The sequence below is a fragment of the Oryzias latipes genome, chromosome 9, assembly GCF_053564925.1.
Source record: "Oryzias latipes strain Hd-rR chromosome 9, Olatipes_Hd-rR_3.1".
Taxonomy (NCBI): Eukaryota; Metazoa; Chordata; class Actinopteri; order Beloniformes; family Adrianichthyidae; genus Oryzias; species Oryzias latipes.
In genome coordinates, this window is record NC_136245.1 from 10696993 (window position 1) to 10719995 (window position 23003).

A 23003-nucleotide genomic window follows, 5' to 3' on the forward strand; every position below is an offset into this window, starting at 1 on the left:
TGCTCTATGTACCAAGCCTGGGCTCTGCAGCAGTGCAGCCTTAACCTTGAATCACAGCCCTGCAGGCCCTGGAAGGAAAAATGTGGGCTCAGAATGCAATGGAGCTTGCCAAATGGACACAGGAGCTGGCTCGGGGTCTCGTTTAGTGTGGCATGGGGGGGGTCACAAAAAAATCAGAAAAGACCAGGTTGGTAAGGCGATAACTCACTGCAGCAGTTAAAAGAGTTACCGGAGCAGCTGTACAGACAGAAACAGACATAACATGTGCCTGAACAGAAAGCTCCTGTTTATCGTTTGTCAGGATGACCTACATCTCATTATTTTTCAGGACATTTCCAAGGTGCAGTGAGCTGTTTTATCCTCCAAATGTATTCCATGTAAGATCAACAACCAATATTTTGGCTTGTTTTGCACCTGCCAAGTCTGCATGAGTCAGTAACCTAATCCACAATTACAAGGCCGGCTTGCAGGAGGACTTTGTAGAAGGCATGTCAAAGCAGCTTGGCAGCTTGTTGTTTTTATAGGCATTTCGGTTGAAAGTTTTGCTGGTCAGGTTGACATTTTTTCGCAGGGCTGTGCTGCTGGCAGCCCGAAGCTGCCTGCGGTTGTGGTGCGCAGAGGTCATGTAGAACAAATTCTTTGCGCTCTCTTTGTTGAGGCAATCCTGACTGCCATTACAAACAGACAGAGCAAGATGAGACAGAAGGGAAATCTGTGAAAGACAATGAAACAGAAAAAAGGAGCAAAGGCCAAGTTTTTTAAAAGAAACAGGGGCATAAAACCATTTTAAAAAAAATATTGGGGGAATTTAAGCCACATCGCCTAGGAGCCAAAAGCCCTTGGAGCAGGCTGCAGGAAGCCTGACCTTTGTGAGGGCCGTCTGCTATTTGAGCCTGGGGCTTCGGTGGCCAGGCCTCCTCTCTGGAGGGCCGTCAGCAGGCCTCAGCTTTCCTTCCCTATTCTATTCATTAGCCATGCTTTATGATTCAGCTTCCTCTGAGACACACAAGAGCTCCCCGAGGAAAGAGGCTGCTGGATAGGGGGAGGAAAGAAGGGAAAGAAAAGAGGAGGTCACAGGGCCCAGCCGTAGCTCAGCTCTCAGCAGCTGTGAAATCCTCCCGTTTCCTCGGCAGGCGTAAAAGGAATGGAAGCGGGGGGGGGGGGAGACTAGGAAGGAGTCCAGGGAGGGAGCTTGGCCAGTAAACCCGCCATTAGAGTGCTAACTCCCTGAAGCGCCACATGCAGAACAATAATTCCCAGATTTAGCGAATGCCAAATTACAAATTACACCACTGTTTGTTTTAAAAAGCCCACAACTTCCCAGAAGACCAGTGACTTATTGGCTGCATAAATCTCCAGATGATAAGAGAGCCGCAGAGGGAGAGCAGGAGAAGCAAGTGAGACATTTACTGCAAATGCATTTGCAGCAAAAAAAATAAAAAATTAAAAAAAAGAGAAAGATCTTTGGAGACTCTCCATGTCGACATTGCTTTTACTGCACAACGCAGCGAGCTAATTAATTTAGAAATTCAGAGACAGGCTTAATTGCGTTCTTTTCGTGTTAAAACGCCTCCACGCTTAATCTTTGTACAATGGGCCACCAGAATGAGGGAATGCAGCCGGCGAGGGAGGGCAGCGTAATCAAGTGAACGACCTTGAGGCAGAAATGTATGAAAAGCATTGATCAGTTAAGACGGTGATTTCACTCAGACAGGAAGGTCAGCAATTACCCAGATTCAATTAACCTCATTAGGTAAAGCCTGCTGAGAGACCGGTTTCCCTCCCCAACACCCACCGCACTGCAGCCCCTGCACGCTTTATATCAAAATGATCCCAAAGCCTTCCCCTTCTACCTCTCATCTGCGAGCTCCTGCCGCATGCCCTGCATTCCACCGCGCTGAGAGAAGCTTCTAGCAAGGAAGAAATCTCCCAGTCAGAGGTTGGGTAAACCTAGACCAAACACCAGCAAATTCCCCGACAGGCTCATCTAATCCTTGTAAAAAGAGGTACGGCCCTTTCCTTCCCTTTCCTAGTATCATTTTTTTAAACAAACTGACAGTGCTATCACAACAGCTGCGGTGCGGAAACAAAGAAACCTGTTAGCTGACTTTGTTGTGGGCTTACTCCATAAAGACTGTAATTACAATTTAGTTCTGAGTCATTTGGCACAAGCAATGCTCCTGACAGGCTGTAGTAGGACAAGTGGATAGGCGGCTCATCTTAACGCGTAAAAAACACAAACAAAAAACGCAAACTCGACGCGAGCTAACAGGTTTTAAAATGAGATTCCCCCCTTATTCCAACAGGAAAGTGTTACGTGACTCAGAGCCTAATGACAAAATTACATTTGATGGGTAGAACAAAAGAGGAAAAAAAACTAAAAAAAACGATCCAGGCTCATGAAAGACAAGTCTTGTGTTAGTCAAAGGCCTGGATGAATGGAAAGGTTCACCATGACTCCACGGCTAGTTTAACACTGACGTGGTACGAAAGGACTTCCTGAGAAAAACGGGGGAAGGAAATGCAAGGGCAAGAGAAAACATGAGGGTGCATTTTCCAACATATAAAGATCTTTTTTTACCCAGAATGAACTTTCCGCCTACCTGCACACACCCATGCACATACAAACCCCCGGTGCTAATTTGCTTCCCTGCCTGGTGTTTCATCACTGTCAACTTCCTCCTTCGGCGCCCTTCTTCCAATTTTCCATTCATTGTCACCTGATGTTTGGCATCCTCCCTGTTTTCAGAGGGTGTTACTGGGACGACGGGGTGTTTGTTGCAGGAAATCAGACCAGCTGCACCATTGTCCATTTAAGACAAGCCATTGGTGGAGAGCCTTGAAGACCCGGAAAATGCTGTTTTTGGTGTTTTTAACACCAAAATTATGGTGCAATGGAGCAATGTGGGGTTGTGCACCTTGCCCAAGGACACAAGACAGAATGAAATGTAAACCATCATGATTAGGAATTAAACCAACATCCCACCTTACCTATTTCAGCCAAAATATCCACTTTTTTAAAGGCCCACTCCGATAAAAATTGTGTTTTTAACATCTATAAAATCTTAAAAGGAAATTTGAATTTCTGAATATTTCTTAATTCAAATCGTTATGAATCCAAAACAGATGAAAAAAAATTGCTGTTTGAAAAAGAGCTTATTTGTGACATTGAAAATAGGATGGGTGGGCCAAAAGCCCCCTGCTCTGCTCCATTCTGATACATTCACTTTTAGACAACTAGATCCATGTTCGTCTCTGTTTTCCTCGTCTGAGCTGGTATCTAGCTCACCGGTATCTTAGGTTGGGGATGTGAGGGATTGTGAACTAACAGGAAAGAATTTAGACAAATAAATGAAGGGAAATGGGGGCGGGGTTGCTCTGCACCAACGGTCCTGCCCACAATTAAAGGGTGAATTTCGGATCTAAATCTAATATCTAACTATGGTCGCTCTTTAAAATAATGTCCTAAAACTAACACAGATTTTGTCTAAAAAAGACATAATCATACTTAAAAGATCACTGGTTACGATTTAAAAAAAGATCTTAAGATTATCAGAGGGACTTTAAAGTGCGCTGCGAGACAGTTCCTCTATATTTGCTTTCATTTTTTTATTTGTTGAACTTTTGTTTGTGCAGAAGCAACCTACACCGCAGTCACCTTTCCCTTCCCAGACTTGTTCAGAGGGGCTGCAGCGGACAAGGCCAAATTAATTACTCGCCCGGCGTTTGTCCTCACACCGCCCCCGGAAATTTAATGACCTCCCAAGTGGTCGTTTATTATAAGTTGCAGCAGTGCTAATCTTTCCTGGGGAACAGACGGCGTCTAACGTTCGTTTGATTCCCATGCCTCCCCTCGTGTCTTGTCAGAACAGGTGTGGTGCCAGAAAGACCCAAAAAACCCCTGCAAACATGATGGGAATGAGGAAGCATCCCACGCAACTGTCAACCAGCCTCAACCGGAGCATCGTCACAATGATAATGAATTCCTCTGTGACCGTGGAATGGAATGGAGTGGTCTCCCCTTGCAGGGTTGCAATATGCACAGAGATCTCTTTATGCTTAGCCCCAAGTGCCATTTTTCCTACGTAGGTATAAATGCTTGTGTGTGTATGACGAAGCACGAGGTTGGAAACTCCTGCTCCTTCTCCCCCTAGCAACAGACGCAAGGAAATGAATGCTGATAGAAGAGCACGGGGGCTCAAGCTTTGTGTAAAATATTACTCTAGCTGGCGCTTACTGCACCCCGTACTATCACTCTTCCCTCCCTTCCTGGCTGCACAGCAGTTGCTAGCCCTTATCATGGCTGCCTGTCAGTTTAGTATACAAATTAGCAGTCTATCAGGGGAATGCAGCGGCCTGTTTCATCAGTGGGGAGAAGGGCAGAGGCACACATTGCATCAAAGCCTCTAGTCGCGGCAGACAGAAGAGGGTCACAAATCAGCGCTGCTGCAGGCCCACAGCCAGCACTAACCAGATAAGGCGAAATGAAGGGAAAAGAAGAAGACATATTTCACCAGAGAGCGCAGAGATCTGCTCCGGCTCCACCGGAAGGGCCCGACGTGAAGGATGGCGATGTGGCAAGGGGATGGATGAAATCACAAATCCCCATGGTGAGACGTAAAAACAAGTGAGCATTCAAAAGCAGGGAAATTCATTTATGAAAATGCGGGGAAATTAGTGTTAACTCATCCACGTTTTCTCCTCCTAAGTGAACCTGTGCATGTTAATACCAGCAGAGACAAAACATCTGCTGAGGGCTCTCATTAAGTGGCATAATGCAATGAGGCACAGTCTAAATTGCAGCAATAAGAGCTGACAGACAAATCATCTCGACCGTTGCAATCCATTTAACTCAATTAATGAAACACGAGATCTGAGCTCTGTGGTTTAAAAGCATGTGTGGCTCTTCTTATTGCTTAGCTCGGGGGAGCATCAGGTTCATCTTGAGATGGGGGATTTAGAGCAAAACTCAACTCCAAAAAATACAAGGATACCAACTAGTGAAAGACCACTAGATAAAAGAGGAATGACTTGCAAGAGGAATGAGCGATGCACAGTTGCCTTTTTTTGTCAAAATGAGTGCCAGCAACAACAAGAATATCCCAGTGCACTGCAAAAACTGAATCTTACAAAAGCAACAGTAAAAGGACCTCTTTTAAAAAAAAAAAAATTCTTTATTTTCTGTCTTGCAAGAGAAATAAACTTCAAGTAAGTTTTTCATAAGCAAAATAATCTCAGCATGAGAAAACGTGTCTATAATTCTTTATGTTCTTTCTTAAAACAGTTCTATTAGACCATTTTTCTTACCCAATTGGCAGATTGATTTATTTTTTGCTTATTTGAAGAAAATCTACTTTTGGCACTAGAATCACGGTATTGTTTGTCATTACTCCCAGTTTGCAACAGAGATTAAAAGCTACGTTCACACCGGGGCAAGTGATAAGCGTTCTATTTTGCCCATGGTGTTCACACTGAACTGTTGCTGCAGCGCACCTAAAGTTGGAAGAGGCTTAGTGTGAAATGTTAAAGTGGTGCAAATCTCACAAATCTAGCTATTTTCCAATATATGAAGGGACACCATCTACTACCATATCACTATCAAATCTGAGTCACTGATTGGTCAAAACTTTCAACGCCCAGTCAATGGCCACGCGTTGTGTGCGTAGAACGGTCATAGAAACTTGCATCACGACATGTAAACCCAAGAGTTTTGAACGCGGAAGCCCAAAACGTGTTTACATAGACTTTTCATTGAACATGGCCGCTTGAGCACGTTAGGGGCGGTGTGAACGTAGCTGAAGAGTCTCGACTCTCCAAGCGTACGGGGTAAGGAATCTGTCAAAAAGAAACGTATTCACAAAAACAAAGTTGTGTACAAATTAGTACAATTTAATACTTTGTGCAGAGCTTTGCAGAAAAATATGAATACAACATTTTGTGAACTGTTGTGAATACGATTTGTCTTTGTTTTGAATACAAAATTTCCCCTATTAACTGTCAAAAATACAGATAACAGATTTTTCAAATTTGCACATGTAGAAAAATATAACTTTTTAGAATGTTATTGATCCCACGGCAGTGAAATTATCTTGTTAGCATAACTCTGTCAAAAACTGAATACAACAGATCATAATATAGCGATCTCCGGCTGCATTTTGTCTGTGCCGAGCGACAGCAGCTGATCGTGTCAACAATGCACCAGCAAATAGTTTCAGACCAAAGGGCTGGAAAAGGTCCAAAAAGAAGGAGCTGACATTCCACTCTACTCATTCGGTGTAAAAAAAAGGGTACATGTCTGTTAAAATTGGTTGATATGAAGAGGATAACAAACCAAAAACAGCTAAGCTAACTTGGAGCAAAAGAAGGCTAACTAGCAGCTGACTGTTGCTGCAGTAAAAAGATCAAACTAATTACACAAATAAATACATGGCAGTAGGATCAGAATAGCTGACTTTCTTTGTTTGTTTGAATTTTCTTTCTTTTTCTTGTCTTTTTAACTATCGCTATAGCTGGCCACCAGTTACCCTCCTTTAGCTTCAAATTAGCTTTCTTGATTTTTTTTTTAATTTTTCATCAATTTTCTAAACCCACTATATCACAGGGCCTGTCCCAGCTACTGTTGGGCACAAGATGGCAGGCCGCTGCCCGCCGCTGCCGCCTGCCACCTTTGGCTGGGAGGCAGACAAGAGAGCGAGGGCAGCAGGGAAGCGGGGATCTCTGTGCCTGTTCTGGTTTTTCTTATTTTGTTTCAAAATTCTCTTATTAATTCTCTTTTTTCTACATAATATGAGGAATGTCTGCTGCACTTTTTTCCCACCACTTCCGGGTCCGGTGCATTGTTTATCCGATTAGTTGTTGTTGCCTGACAACAAAAAAATGTGACAGAAAATTGCTGCTACAATCTGTTTTTTTATTATTATTATTTTCTTTTAATTTAACACTGCTATAGTATCAAGATAATTTCCCTTCCAGGGGATCAATAACGTTCTAAAAGTTTATTTATGTTTTAGTTTAATAAATGAGCCTCAAAGCGCATACTCACCCAGTTAAATTGATATTTCGGGACTCTCTGTGACCCTGAGACGTATTTTTGACAGTTTGTGAACTGGAGAAATTACTTATGTTTCTTTTTGACAGTTATCTTACCCCATACAAGTGTCTCCCCGGCAAAAACTGCGGAAAGACCATTAAGTCACAGCCCACTGCTGCCCGACTGGCTGGCCAACAGCCTCAGCCAAATCCTGCTTCCCACTGAAGAACAGTGGGACAGAGTCACCGGACAGGAAACTCAGTCTGCCCACAATATTCTTCAGTCGAAACACATTCACACAATCAGTCTATAGAGTTATGAGGAGTAAAAAAAAAAAAAAAAGCGCTTTTCTGGATGTTATTGTCAGAAAGGCAGGATAAAAGACAGGCGTATTATTCAAAAAAAAAAAACCTGCATTCTCTAGAGCTTTCTCTCACAATGCGGCACCGCTGTTGCTGTGGAGAGGATCCTGGAGGAGATAATAATAATATTCCAAGTCAGAGCCTTTCCTGCCTTCTAACAGAGAGATATGCATCATTCTGACTGGCCCGCTGTGACATAATCACCCTGCAGAGAGCTGCAGGCAAACTTGGTAGGCAAACCACCTCTCACTGCAGCTTGTTAAGAGAAAGGTGGCTTTAAGCACCACTCAATAAAAAAAAAGCTACGATTGAACTTTTTTTTTAGTCCATCCAAACATTTCCTTTGTTAGTCACAGCCCACCTCCGGCTAAACATGTTACATTCTTCTTCCTCTTAAGGATTTAATTCAACCTACCACAAGACTGAATTTGCTAAAAGGGAATAAAAAGAAACAAAAAAAACTTGGCAGGATCTTAAATAATGCACTGATCAAAAAGCTGTGACCCCTTCCTTAGTGTCAACCCACACAATTTCTTCTGCAGAAAGAAACAGCTCACAAAAGAAAGGAGAAGTCGGAGCTGGCACTAAATGGAATAGATGCAGAAGGCATAGCTAGGTCCTCTGGGCGCGGACGTTTTTAATCAGAGGAAAAAAATGTGCAGCAACATGGAGATCTCACTTGTACTCTGCCAGCGATTTTAAGTAAAATGAATCATCTCCCCTCTAACTCAAATAAATATTAAACTCGTACCAGTGGGAGTTAATTCTGACTATGGGCTAGGAGAACTACAGGGGATTTGCACAGAAAGCCTTCATCTTCCACAGCAGCCATCATCCTGCCTCCTTAACTTTTTCAATGCTTTGACTAGATGTCAGTGACCTTTGACCTCTAAGCTTAGCGAAGTCAGCAGGCTAAGTAAAACACTTTGACAGAAAAATCAAAACAGACAAACGAGTAATGGAGGATGTATGTTTACTCCAGCCAGCAGAGATCAAAACGGCCCATTTTCCCACAAAGGAGGTTTTGGGGTTATTGTAGACTGGTGGATTGGAGACTGGCATTGCCAATTGTTGCCTTTTTGCCACCGGCCCACATCAAGACACACTATCCTCTTAGCAAGCACAAACAAACATGGCATCAGCTATATAAAGAAGTGTCAGGGCTTTTAAATCCCACCCCCCTCCCCCAGGCAATGGAAGAAAAGGATGTGGCACGTTAAGTGGAATTTACTTTTGATGCAGACATTGGGCCTCAGGTTTCTGACAGCTGTAACCCTAACTCCTCTCTGAGGCCTTGGGGGAGGGTTGAACAGAACACTGAATGCTCGTACAGTCACATTTGGAAATACCTTAGCTACTTAACTGCCAAAATAAAGGGAGGAAAGAGCAGGAGGTACCTGCTGGGGGTCAGCGGACACAGAAGACATGCTTTTGTCTTTTCTGCTCTGCTTTGACAAGGTAAAGTTTCTGACTTTGATATGACTATTTTTTTGACCCTAGAATGTCCCATCTTGAAGGGAAATTAACACGAGTCATGTTAGGTCGTATCCAAATTGCTTCCCTATTGCTCCAATTGAAGGGACATTGAAGTTGTAGTGGTGTCCGTAAGTGTTCTTTTAAGGAGACACCATGTGGACTTGGAGCTGACTATCCCTCCGCCGGTAGGGTGATCTGCATTGCACCTGTGGTGCGGAGGAGAAACACATTTTTTCATGTAGGTGTGCTCTGTAGTACAGAAGTTTATCTTTAAATGTAAACATTGGGTTTTTGTTTTTGCATTATTTTTTAAAGGTATAAAACCAATGCAGCTCTATTCTAAGGTAGATGACCGACAGCTATTGACATCATGAAGCAGTAGTAATGTCCGAAATTGAAGACATTCTCTTTTTCCTTATCTCTCCATTTGGAGGGATACATGTAGGGGTAGGGAGAAGCCTTAGGGGTAGGAAAGCCATTTGAATTTGGCCTTCGTGGAGGTTTTTAAAGTCCTCTATGATGCCTGAAAATAGGGCTGGGCAATATCACCAAAAAATAAAAAGTTTTCACACCAAATTCAATTTACGATTTTGATTGATTTTTTTCCTTCCACCCTTTAGTTTCTTTAATAAAAAATTACAAAAGACAGAATATATTTCACAAAAAATATTTTATGTCAACATCTCCTTTAAGAGTTGGCTTGAACACCAAATTCAAGCTGTAAAAATATTTGTAAAACAATGCGGCAGGTATTCTGTGAGCTACTGCTAGCTTTTGCATAGCTTTAAAAAAAAGAGAAACACTTGACAGAGTGCTTCTGTGTTGAAACAAATTCTTTTGGTAACAACAACCTTCAAAATGATTTTGTATCGTACGGTATAATGTCTAAAATAACAAAACCGAACCAGTTCCACAGAACTGTAGAAACTGTTCCTATTTTTAGAAAAAAATCTCCTCTTTGCTAGATGCCATTTGTGCGTAGAGAGAAAGGGGCGAGCTGACCTTCCTCTGAACAAGAGAAACCCAAGACATCAGAGAACTGGAAAAAAAATCCAGACTTCCTCAAAAATAAATATTCTTAAACAACAAATTTGAATTTATTGATACAATAATTTTATTGCCCAGCCCTACCTGAAAACCTAAAAACCACATCAATTCTTGATTGGAGGTCTGTGCAACCTCACGGAGAACACCCAGGAACCTCAACCATTCTCCTTTCTAGTAACTGCACAATAATCAAATGCTAATGACTTATAATTGTCTGTTTTACGTGCGCTGGTTCTTGCTCTGGCCCCATTGAACCTCGTGAAAGCACAACGGCAGTTATCTCCAAGACGAACAGAGCACCTGGGGAAGATTTGGAGGTACCATCGGTTTGATCACAAAACCCCTGAAAAAGCAGGAAGGGGCAGAGCCAGGAGGATCCACGTAATGTATTTGAGTTACAAGAGCAAATGTACTAGAGATCACTGCACTGAGGACGATTAGACATGGCCGGCCATTCCAAGTTTATGAAGGGCATAAGTTGCACTGGATTAAAATATAATGAAGCACGTGAGTGCAACTTTGTCTTACATGCAACTGCTTCAATTATTTAGAGTTATAGAAAAAAACAACAATCAAAGGCTGCTCCCTGGAGCACTAATAGCCTTTCCTGGGCTTGTTCTGGATGGCAGCAATGAATATCTTAGTGCTTGTTAAAAGCTTAGTTGTTTTTTTTTTCTTGTGAGTCTCTTTGAATGAACATCATAAATTAACAAAAAAAAAGAAAAAAGGAAGCAAAGGCAAATGGAGAGGCTAGTTCTTTCCATTTCGAATGGATTGACTCAGGCAACATTACTGGAGTGTGTATACATATAGCACTGCATTGATTTTCTTTTAGGTGTATCAAAAAGGTCATGGTTTAACAACTCATTACAGCAGAGCACAATTACTTTACTAAACAGGCTTCCTGCCAATAAAACAAACCTGACAATATAATTTGAAAACTGCTACTGATCAAGCTTTGTATGTTTTCAAAAGAAAGCTGTCTAATTAGTTAATGCTTTAGGGTTGAAAAAATGAAACAATCTATATGACACGCCTACGTCTAAACTACGTCACCCTTACTTAACCCTTACATGTAAGTGTTCACTACAACCAGTCGTCCGGAGCGTGCCCGGAGAAAAAAAGAGAGCATGAACATTTTTGCTCTACGGGTTCCTGAGCAGTCAACTTTGACATTTCATATGGGCTACCTGCACGCCTCGTACAGGTTTACCCCTTTTTTGCCCACAGACATCCCGTATCCATCTGAAAGGGTAGTTGTGACTAAGGCATGAGCAAATCAATAACTTGAGTGAGTCGTCAGTTGGATTGTCTATCACCTCTCTTAGAACTTACAGACCATATATCTGTATGCAACACTGTTGCTCTTCACTGGTGTCCATGGATTAAATGGACACCAGTGAAATCTCCACCTTTATCCACCTTTGTCATGGTAGGAATAACACGTCAAAGTAAGGGTGGGGTCATCTAAGATAGTACAAGGGTTAAGAAGGTAATTCCCAATTTAGTGAGCAAGAGATGCTAATTTGGTTCTACCTACACCTCTCCATGCATACAGATGGTACATTCTGCCTTTCAGCTTTGTGATTGCCAGCTCTCACACTGAGATAATTCATTCCTGCTGGTTTTAAACCTGTAATTCCTAAGAGGAAATACAGTAATGTATACAAAGATGCTGCTGAGGCAGAATATCGTAACTGTAATAGATCTCGAAATCTCCTTTCAGACTGGCTAAACAACTTTGGACATGTACTGGCTGTTAGCACCTCAATCCTCCTTTCTGATGCTGTCTCGCAGACTTTATTCTTTACTGTGTCAGAAATGTGCAAACCAATGAAAAATGAAGTCCTCCCCAGAAAGAAGTCCTAATTTTTATGCTCTTTAAAGGTTTTCTAATCTTGTCTCTTTTAACTACAGATGGTGCAGATTAACAGAGGAAACCCCCTTTTTTTGTATATGTGAAAACTTTCTTAAAAAGGAACTTTTTTCAAAAAGCACACAGCCAGACCCATCCGGCCTCACTCAGGTGGCTCCTGCCTGTATTTGAATAAGCAAAATGCAAACAGAGGCTCAAGAAGTCTTCTCACGTTTAGGAGAATCTTTGGATTAGCTTGTTGAATCTCTGGCGTCATTATACTGCATTCATTCAGCAGAGGTGGAAAAATGTGTGTTTGCATTTCAGAGTTGCTCGTTGCACAGATGCATATGCTTGACCTGAAGAAGCCTCTGTAAACAGTGGAGAGTATTTAAAGCAGCAATAAAAAGAACACTAGCCCCAGTATGAAACATCAACAGGAAAAATGCTGATGGTCTCTGACTGTACAAAGGAGGATATGGTGAGGAGACAGGAGCTCAATCACACGTTAGAAGCTGCAAAGCTGGACACAGTAGGACAGTAAGAGGTATAGAGTGTTATCTTAAATCAGGCTTTTTTCCATGCTGTTCTTGTAATTCTCTAGCACACATGATGCTACACAGCTGGCGGAGGATTTTTAACCAAAGCGTGTTAAAAAAGTAAACTGCTCAGGTAAATGGAGGCTGGAAGCTTTTTGATGTCAGTGTATACTTGATTGCCATCCCACCCCGCACCATCCAAGGAGAGGCAGTCAGAGAGGCCTCTCTGAAGATGGTAAGGACCACTGACTGTATATGAGAACAGCATTGCTCTGTTATACAGCACTTTACGTTAGAATTAGAAACGTGTTGCAACGTGTGCAACGTTAACTCCGCATCAGAATTAGCTGACTTACATTGATCATATAAAAAGTTGAAGAATTACATTATGTCAAAGAGTGTGTTATTTCTGTGTCGCCAGCCACATCTCTGGTGTTAAATGGTTAACAACACTATAGTTATCACTGCCATGGTCATTTTCCACAGTGACAGGCCTTCTTTACAAGAGAAACAAAACAACAACCTCCACCCCCATGTTTTCACTTCCTGATTTGAATATCCACACTTATTAGAATAGCTCATGCTAGCATGCCAATGTATCCAGACTGATGAGGGGGAGAATACGGGGGGGGGGGGGGGGCACATGGGCCTAGAATGTGTGCTGACTGATGGGTTACTAAAACGATTCCCCCGTCTCTCCCTCCTGCTGGAGCCAGCTTTACCCAGCTTCTCTGACAGATACACTTGTTCCTCCAGCTCAGGCCTTACCCTGTCACCAACAGTTGGCCTGTCCCTCACAGCAAAGTCATTTGCTTTTGCACAGCAGAAGCTCTGGGTCGCTCCTTTCAAGCTGCATTTAGGGTTTCTAGTGTTATCGCTCAGACCAATGAGACACAGAGGCAGAAACCAGAGCTTGGAGGCAGAGAAGACAAAACAAAATTAATAAACCTCTTCTACAATCAAACAAATGCCATGAAAAGCACAAGTGAAAGTGTTGTTTTGGGGCATTTCAGGGCCAGAAAGGTTAGTCCTGCCTCCTCTCCTCAGCTATGTCTGCAAGCAAGGTGGAGGGCTGAGAGATGAAGAGAGGAATGCCTGATTGGTGCCATAGCCAAGAGTGAAAGCAGGCCAATTACAGTGTATTTCCTATTCCTGAAGAGCTAGCCAGCTCCTTCTGGCAGAGCGAAGCCTCTGCCATCGCTCCTCTCCTCACCTCTCAAGACACTTCACATAGATAAATAAATGACAGCCCCACTGGGGCATGTCCCGACCTCCCGGAATACATTGCAAGCTCGTTGCCCGCCTGTCCGCTTGCCTTCACCTGGCATTACAGCAGATAGACATTTTTCACATTATTATCGTTGCATCGCCTCTGTTGCCCCGTTCACTTGCTGACTTGTGGCTGATGATGTTGGCAGAGGACCTGAGGATATTGGGAGGAAATGTCTCTTGTCAAAGTCAGCGCAGCCTAGCTTTGCAGAAATTTAACAAGTTCCCCGGGCTCTCTCCATTCACTGTCTGACGGAGCACGGCGCCAAGACATGGCCCTCTGACAGCCCCGGGCATGTCACTGTCACTGACACTTGATAGGAGGGAGAGGAAAGGACAAGCCAGAGAACTCCCTCCCAAAAGACTCACATTTAACTACACAGCTATTTCTTTATTACTGCTTTGCTTTAGGGGATTCAAATAAAAAGCCATGCCATGGAAATCTGACTTCATCTGATACAACACCAACGTAACTGCTTTCATTACTGTAAATTACTATCTTTGGGCCGACACTACAAAACGCTTCCATATGGACAGAAAGCCAAACATCTTCGCATTTTTTCTTGGTAATAATCAGGTAGAAGCCAACAGAGACCCGCTCTGGCTTCAACTTCATATGCTGGAGCATTTTTTCCCCCCTCACGCTCTCTCCGCTCCCCAGTGGTTAAACAGAAAACCAGATGTTGCGGATCAGAGAGGATAAAATACAAGGCAAATAAAAGTAGAGGATGGAATGGTACACATTAACTATAATCAAAAAGAAACAAAACGGGAGGCCAGGATGCTTTAATTACTCCTTGCGTATAATTTGGTTTTGTGGAGGCAAGAAAGGCATTACTAAAATAAGAAAGATCAAAAGAAACTCAAATTACACGGAGCGAAAGCACTAAAGCTTTGTCCAAACACCATCTATTCTCCTTAACCGTAGACAAAGTTGACGACTCGCCTCAAAACCTCATTTTTGATTGTGCAAAAAACAACCAGAATTTAGAAAGAGGATGTTTAAAAAATGAAATGTGTTTCTCTTTTCAAAGGCCCATTTGAATAAAAATTGTGGTTTTGGTGTTTTTAACATGTTCTTGTGGCATTTTTCTCATGGTAGAGGACATATATAAAGATTAAAACTGCTTTTGTTTGTATTTCTTTATTCAAATTGTTGTGAATCCCGAGTTGATGAAAAAACGTCATTAAAAAAAAGTTGTCGTTGTTAAGTACAAACTACAAAGGGAGAACCACTAGCTCACTGCTCCACTCCATTCTGATGCATTGGCTTGCAGACGACTAGACCCATATTTGTCTTTGCCTTCCTCGTCTGAGCTGGCACCTGGCTCAAAACTGTAAGGCTGGATAGCTCCAATATTGCTCACAATTTTCGCTGGCCCGATGATGTTAGATTGACAGTGTGAGGGGCTGTAAGCTGGCGGGAGAAAGTGTAAAAAGTAAGATGATGGGAAGTGGGGGAGGGTTACTCCGTGCCAATGGTCCAGTCCACAACTCAGAGGTGAATTTCTAATAAAATCCTGCTGCTAAGCAGAAACTAAATTCTAGAAAACGACACAGGTTTTTTGATTTCGGCTAAGAATAGTAAAATGATCAATGAAAGACCACTGGGAAGGCTTTTACAATGGATCAAAAAAAGATCGGAGTGGGAGTTTAATGTTTTATTTTCCCTGTAATTCCGGTGTCTCCCCATAGTTGGCACACTATAAATACATTGATCTTTATTTAGTTTCAAATAGTTACTCCGCAATCATGTAGTATTGGAAGATTTGTTGTTTTTCTGACGTTCAGAATTTTTTTTTTCAAAATTACATTACAAAACACGCAGAATGCCCCTCGCACCCAACAATAGAAGACATAAACAAAAATAAACGAATATGACTTAAAGAGTAGAAATAGAAACCGACGTGGAAACCTGACTTTACGTTTTCCCCAAGGGACATTGGTGCAATTGGCACTAAAATGAGAACAAAAGTCACAGTTTTAAATGAAAACTATGTTTTAAAATATCTATATATTAATTTTCAATCAACATTATTATGTCCGGATTCCTAGTTATTTCTTTCTCTTTTAAGGTGGATCACCAAAATACTCCATGCATCTGCTCCTCATCCACCCGTCTCAGTTTGCTCTAATTTTCGATTCCTTCAAACAACATCATCTTGGTAAACCATGCCATGCTTTGCTGCCAAAATGGACTTCGTTTTGGCCACTGGAGGGAGCCTGGTTGAGGCCCGACTGCAGCGCTCTACCCGTCTCCTTCATTGCCGTCTTCTGTTTGCAGAGACTCTCTTGACTTGCTGGTGTTGCCACAGTGCTAAATTGCACAGCTGTTCCACAATCTGCGGCAGTGTTAATTACCCAAATGTGAGCTGCAGTTCGTCAGCTCCTCACTAACGAAGAGGCCTGCTTTTCAGTGAGCATGCCGTATGTTCGGCATGTAGGCCCGTTTCCACACAACGGCTCCGCAGGCTGCGTGGAGACCACCGTACACATCTGCATCCCACAGACGATGCTTCTAATTAAAGCGCCTGACTCAAATCTGCTTACTAAGGGGGAAAACTACGCAGGCTGGATTAAAAGACTGGGAGAGCGGTGAAGTGGGATAGGAAGGATTTAATACACCGCAAGTAAAAGGGCTTAGGAGGAATATGAGAAGTCTCTGTGGCAAAGCTGGAAGGAAATACTGTGTGAATGTGAGCCGATCAGTCAGCATTTGTCAGTCTGATCCCTTAGCAGTTCAAAAGGCTCCAAGCAGAAACAGACAAGAAGGTTGTTTTCTAGAAAAGTGGCTTCTTGGCACACCCGGCCAGCACATCAATGTTTCACTGCTAGACCAAAAAAGTCTAACAATAAACAATTATTTGAGATCAAAAAGCCACTTTAGATGTGTGTTGCTCCCTTCATCGGTGCCCAGTAATGACGTCCTCTAACTAAGGGCCTTTACTCTGTACGGCACATCCTCTACAATGAAATGCTACAAAAGATGGTGTTTTCCCATGACTCCCCTTCTCTGACTAAAAGCCTTAAGCTACGTTCACATCGCCCTCGGCAAAGGATGTTCAAGCGACCACTTCCAATGCAAAGTCTATGTAAACATGCGTTTTGAGCTTCCACATTCAAAACGCTCGTTTTGACGTGTAACTATGCAGACTTTTCCGACGGTTTTCAGGCTCTACGTACCAAACGCGCTGCCATTGAAAACGCCCTTCAACACCATTTAACTGCTTGAAAGTTAAAGCAGTTGAACTTTGACCAATTAGACACTCAGTTTTGGTAGCGATGTATGAATGGCGTCTCTTTTAGTTCACGGAGGTGTCAACCGTTTGAAAATAGGTTTTCGTCAGACCAGGATTCTATGACACCAAGTCTTTCATATATCAGTATAGAGCTGTCAAAGAAAAAGCCTGAAGCAAGATTCACAACATTGGCGTCGCTTTGACATTTCGTACCAAGCCTCTTCCAACTGTAGATGGTGATCATGAGCTAGTAAACAGTAGAAAAAGAAAAAGCCCCTTCTTTTATTGTTTAGTGAGTAAAACATGGGCTATATGTGTGTTCAAGAACCCATGTTTACGGGGTTCTTGAATGCTCGTCACATGCCCAGTTTGTTTGTGACCAAACGGGAATGTACCCACCTCCAGTTAGACTCTACAGCCCGAAGGAGCACTGGGAAACAGCATAGTAAGTGCACCAAGCTTGGTGTCACGGGGGCTTGTACAGAGCGCAAAACGATGGGGCAATTAGACCCACACGACACTGTGGAATGGCGTGATGAAGGACTCCTGGGCTCGTCTCCTCCGCCTCTGTTCCTCTATCATTAAGGATTGAGCAGCCACATCTGGCTAATGGCACGCCTGGGGTTCTTGCTCAAACACTGTGCCACGCCGCGCACATTTAATTATGCCTCATAAAGGTAACAAAAGACACAGGCTGCTCTCGGGAAAGCACTGCTCGGAAATCAGAAAGAGACACACAGAGAGGAGGGTGGTGGTGGTGGTGGGGGGTGCTGGCCAGCTGCCAGAATCACAGGTTGATCCAGGTCGGCGGTTTCAAAAGAGGGGAATTCACTAAAGGGTCTCCACCTCTCCTTGAGATGGGGCTGTCATGAGGAGATGCTCAGAATCAAAGGATGTCTGGTTTGATTCTTCTTGTTCTGTAGATCATGGCCTCCACTGGCTGTGGCTATCAAAGGCTAATTGCGGCTGGACTATAGGGAATAAAGGAGAACCTGCTAAAAATATGTTTGTATATGGGATTTAGTAGCTTGTTTGAAGTGAAGATGGACTTGGGCGGCAGTGGCTCAGGCGGTTGAGCAGGTCGGCCAATGATCGAAGGGTCGGCGATTCGATCCCTGAAGGTCCTGGTGATGGTCAGAGGGGCCGTAGGCGCGTCCTGGCAGCCACGCCTTTGTCAGTCTGCCCCAGGGCAGCTGTGCCTACGTCACTAGCTTAGCATCACCAAGTATGAATGAGGAGTGAATGAATAATTGATACACATTGTAAGCACTTTGAGTGTCTGGAAAAGCGCAGATAAATCAAATCCATTGTTATTATCATTGTTTTTCAATGGAAACAACACAAGGGGAGAACGAACACAACAGTGTGTGGCCCACAAGCTCGCCACGTTTGCCCACGACCATCAAACGCACATTAACCGCTGACTGAGTGACGGGCTGACCTATGACTTCAGAAGTATCTGGAGCTTTTCAAAACATCATGGATGGCTGCTTTGTGCAGCGCACAGCTAACATTAAGAGCAACGACAGCGAAGAAAAAAAAAAACAAAAAAAAAGAGAAACATGAGCTGTCGCAGATACATTTATAGGAAAGCATCAGACAGGACCCGGTGGCAGTTTGAAGAGCTGGCTAACACCACAGGAAAGGTCACTGTTCACTTCTATTTGGACCTTCCCATAAATCCCCTGCTGCCCGGTGCAGTCACGCAGCTGGCTGAGAACAACAAGACTGCAATAAAAATACACAGACAGAGAATAAAATAGGATTTTTTTTTTGCTAACACCTCTTTGTCCCTTGACAACACCAAGCTCGGGGGCAGAAGGAAGACCTTCTGTAAACCTCAATGTTAAAAACAGATCATTGTGCATTAAGACCCATTCAGCTGAAAATCTTCTTTTAGGTTTCTTGTGGATTTTTTCTTATGATGGAAGACATACATAAAGAAAATTAAGTTGAAAAATAGCCTTTCTGAGTATTTTTTTTTCATTTAAAACAGCATAATCATAGTTAAAAGACTCCTGGGAACACTTTTAAAATAGATTAAAAGATGATCGGAGTGGCGCAAAGGAGGCAATAACCCACCTCTGGATGAGGATCTACTTTTTGGGAGTGGAAAGAATAGTTTTAAGGTGAGTCTCTTTTCAGGATTAAGACATAGATCCAAGTTCACGAGGAATGAGCATAAATTCTCTAACTCCCACTGTAGAAGTGGTAAAAAATGCTCACGGTGTGTCCTTGAAGTAAGAATATCAGCGCATGCTATGCATCATCTGTTGCAGTCTAACAAGAACAATTCACATCCTATACGGTTCATTAGTCTGCAAACGAGACAAGTTTTTAATATATTTCCAGTGAAATATGTCAAATTTTGCATTAAATGCACAGGTTTTTAAATGAAAATATACAAAGTTGATCATTCTGACTTTTTATATGAGTACTATTTGTGCCAATAAACTAACGCTGGTTGTTTGAAGAAACTGGTGGATTCACAAACTTTACATTCAGCACCAGGAAAACATTTATCAGACTCGACGCAGTGGAACGGCTTAGGATGAACCTGCTTTCCATCCAGTACACCATAAAAAATAATAATAAAAAAACTGTGAAGCTGCTGGCCTTCACAAAAAGTGAAAGACTCTTTCTGCAGCACATCCTACATTTTGAGTTTCCCACAGAGCTCATAGTTTAAGCCAATTTGGAAAGTCTCCACGTTTTCGACAGGTTCCAGTTGGGATTTATAAAACAGTTAGAACATGTTCCTCCCTAAACACAGCTATAATCCTTAATGCATCAACTGCATACTTAACTGACACTTTTTTTTTATTATTTAGCTTGTTTATTCTAAGCGTGACACACAGCAGGATAAAGTATTTGGCTACTTTCTAATACCTACTGATAACATTGGGAGTGTTTTCTCGAAAATCTCTTCAACTCATTTTCCACCTCTGAGTTTATTCGCAGATTCAAACTAAATCTCCGTTTCTCCTTCCATCTCGTCTGCAGGCTTCAGGGGGCACATGGCATTAGTCTCATGACACTGGGTTTTTCATGTCTTTCCCAGCTGTGATCCGCCTGAACTCTTACATTACAAATAGCTGAAGGATTTTTCACCCTCTTATCACATTTGCCAAGCAGGCCTGTCTCTTATCAGCTTTCCGCTAGAGATAAATGCGCTTTTGAAGATAGGAATAAGAGAGGTTTCTGCAAGCTAATTCCAGAAACCCATCTGCAGTAGATTACAGATAGGTGCCAGGGAGCAGAGGAAGGATTCAGACTTTAATATGAAGGAGGGCAGAGTTGGCAGGTTGAGGTGTGGTTGGTTATGACACGCTCTCCCACCCACATAGACACACAACTAACAAGCAACAACAGGGGACAGTGGATGGATAAAGCTGCTTTTTTTTTATTCAAATGTTTGGTTTGGCACTGTTAATGAGGAAAATGATCTTTCCAAAATATTTTTTTCAGAGGTGTAAAATAAAAATCTTTATTTTTCTAGTAAAAAATGAGTCAATTCACTAACAAATCTCGCTTTAGTGACAATATTTCACCTTAGAAAAGTTCATCACATGTTTTTGTTTTTCTGCTTGGACGGTATTAAATCTCAATGTTTACACCCTCAAATAAAAAGTAAAAAACAAAAACACACAACAGATTTTCTCTAGAATTTTCTTTTTCTGAGACAAAATCCACACCACTAACGTTGTTTCCTTAAGAGTCTCACTTTGTGCCAAATTCCACTTATAGTTTGTTTGACACAAAGAGATTACTCCAAAGATAAATACATCATAAAACATTTTAAAGCGGGATGATTGCGTCACTATGGAAATATACCAGTAATACTACTATCAGAACAAAATGGGGCAAACCGCTGTAAGCTCACAAATGGAACGGATCTTTAAGCTGCTATAGGATTATCATTAAAAAAATAGTCGAGAATGAAAGCTCAATTCTTCAAAAATGGGCCAAAAAATAAAAAAAAAACAATTTGCGCGTCTCCAGGCGGGCGATCTGAGGCCGAATTGACGGGAGACGTGTGAGCCAGCGTGACCTTGATGGTTGAGATTTTCGTAGGGCGGTGGGGGGGAGGAAGAAAACCTAATTAAACAGCTCCTCCCGCGGTTCTAAAGCACTCACAGTGCGCGCGTAAAAGCGTGCGTGACCGCATCCTACCACAAGGCTGGCATCTGTAAAACGGTCCAAACCTGACTGCTTTGCAGCCAGCGACTCTGCTGTAGTCTAAACAAGAACAAGCCCCAGCCATTCGCTCCATTAACATGCTACCAGTGTGTGTGAAAAGCCAGGCGTTTGTTTTTAGGACCATTTTTCGCGTAAAAGAAAATGTTATTTTTGCGCAGCGGAACTTTCAGCTTCTTTGGCCTCTTAAAAATATTTCAGGTAGAGAAAAAAATAGTAATGAAAAATGATTTTCAGTCTTATTTCTTTTTGCATGTTTTCTTTGGAGTACATCCGTGTCGCAAGAAGAAAAACGCGTCAGAAACGGACTATATCTGACAATAATAATAATAATAGTAACATTTATAATAATTATAATTAATATCTTAATTATCAACGCTCCAAGCATTATTAGCGAGATATTTGTCTTCAGGTTTTTGTTTTGTTTACGCTCAAACCGACTCACTGTTTCACCTGTAAAAGAAAGGCTACAATGAGCCCGGACACCGAATCTTACCGTTTCCAAGCGCGCGGAGCTCGGTCGCTGAGGGTATCCAAATGATCAGCCAGGCTGCAGAAAACAACAACCTGCGTGCATAAACGGACTCGAATAAGCCTGTTTGAGATTAAATCCAAATGTAAAAGTGGGACACTGTTCAGATGTCGGACAACGAGGAAGCAGAATAACCTGCCAGAACAATAAAATCTTCGACGAGGAGAGGTTTTTTTTGCCTCCGTCTTTCGGTAGAAAACAAAAGTATCGAATTTAATTTTTAAAAGCAGTGCAATGTGCAGTTCTTTTTTTACTTCTCGAAAGTTTCTGCAGGCTGTTATCGGAGCTTCCGTGACGGAACGGAGGAGCTTTTATCGCGCCAGAGAGAGTCGCGCTTGCTCGTAGGGTCCAAGCTCGGTCAGCTCCGATGGCAAAGCGTCCACAGTAGATTCCCCCTCAATGTGTCCTTCGATCTCAAGCAGAGAACACGACAAAATCTAGATCCAACAGAGGCGCGCTGGCGCTGTCTGTGACGTGCGTTCGGGAGAAGGAGCGGGCAGTTATCCACAGAAAAGAAAAATCCCGGCGCCGTTGAGCGGAAAAAAGGAGAAAGGAGGAGAAGAACGCAGTGCGCTCTGCTCCTGTTTGAGGCGTTCTCCACGCGCAACAGAAGAGCAGCAGGCGAAGCTGAGCTGCGCGTCACCCGGACAGAGAGAGAGAGAGAGGGAGAGGGAGAGAGAGAGGGAGAGAGAGAGAGAGAGGGAGCAGCTGTTGAAAATAAGATGAGACCAGAGCAATCAATGGAAGAAGACCTGATCACATTTTCTTTTTAGTCTCCATCGACAATCGTTAAAAAGCGCATTAGTTCTTTGTTCTCTTTTCATATATATATATATATATATATATATATATATATATATATATATATATATATATATATATATATATATATATATATATATATATATATAAGTAAAAGAGTTACCACTGAATGCGCTTTTTTTGGGGGGGAATAGCGTACATACAGTGGCGGAGCTAGAACCTTTTGTATGATGGGCTGGAAAGGGGGGCAGAAGACATAGGAGGTGGCAAATGAAAGCAGCAGAGTGAAAGGCCTAAAATGAGATGATACAAAATTACGTCTTTCAAACTTATTTTTTTTAATTATTATTATTAATATTAAAACAGCAGTTCTTGTAGCTGAGGTGCTATTACTAAAGGTAAAGCAATAACTTAAAATAAAAAAAATGTGTAGAAATTCAGACACAATACAGGGGCTTAGCAAGTCATTCAAGGGGCGCACGATTTCATTCAAAAATATTGCTTTTGTTATTTTTGCAATGCTTAAATAAGCTTGTATTGATGAGTTTCTTTGTCAATAATGATACTAATATTGACTGGAAAATTTGGAGGCAGGTGAGAGGGGCGAAGCTTTGTATTGGAAGGGGGAGGGGCAGCTGCATATTTTATTATCCATTTTATTATACATCAATTTGTTTTCATATAAAAATACAGAT

The 23003-nt window shown here is 42.3% G+C and overlaps 1 protein-coding gene across 20 annotated transcripts in view; it reads right to left on the reverse strand.

Moving 5' to 3' along the window:
• The window catches only part of fbrsl1 (fibrosin-like 1), a 358217-nt gene that overhangs the window by 45284 nt on the left and 289930 nt on the right, over positions 1-23003 (reverse strand). For 2 of the 20 annotated variants that reach the window (XM_078952665.1, XM_078952664.1), the window contains exon 1: positions 21511-22172. The exons of the other annotated variants lie outside the window; for them this stretch is intronic. The gene's annotated coding sequence lies outside the window, so the exon portion shown is untranslated. Of the gene's footprint in view, positions 1-21510; positions 22173-23003 lie in introns of those variants that run through there. 20 annotated transcript variants of the gene reach the window in all.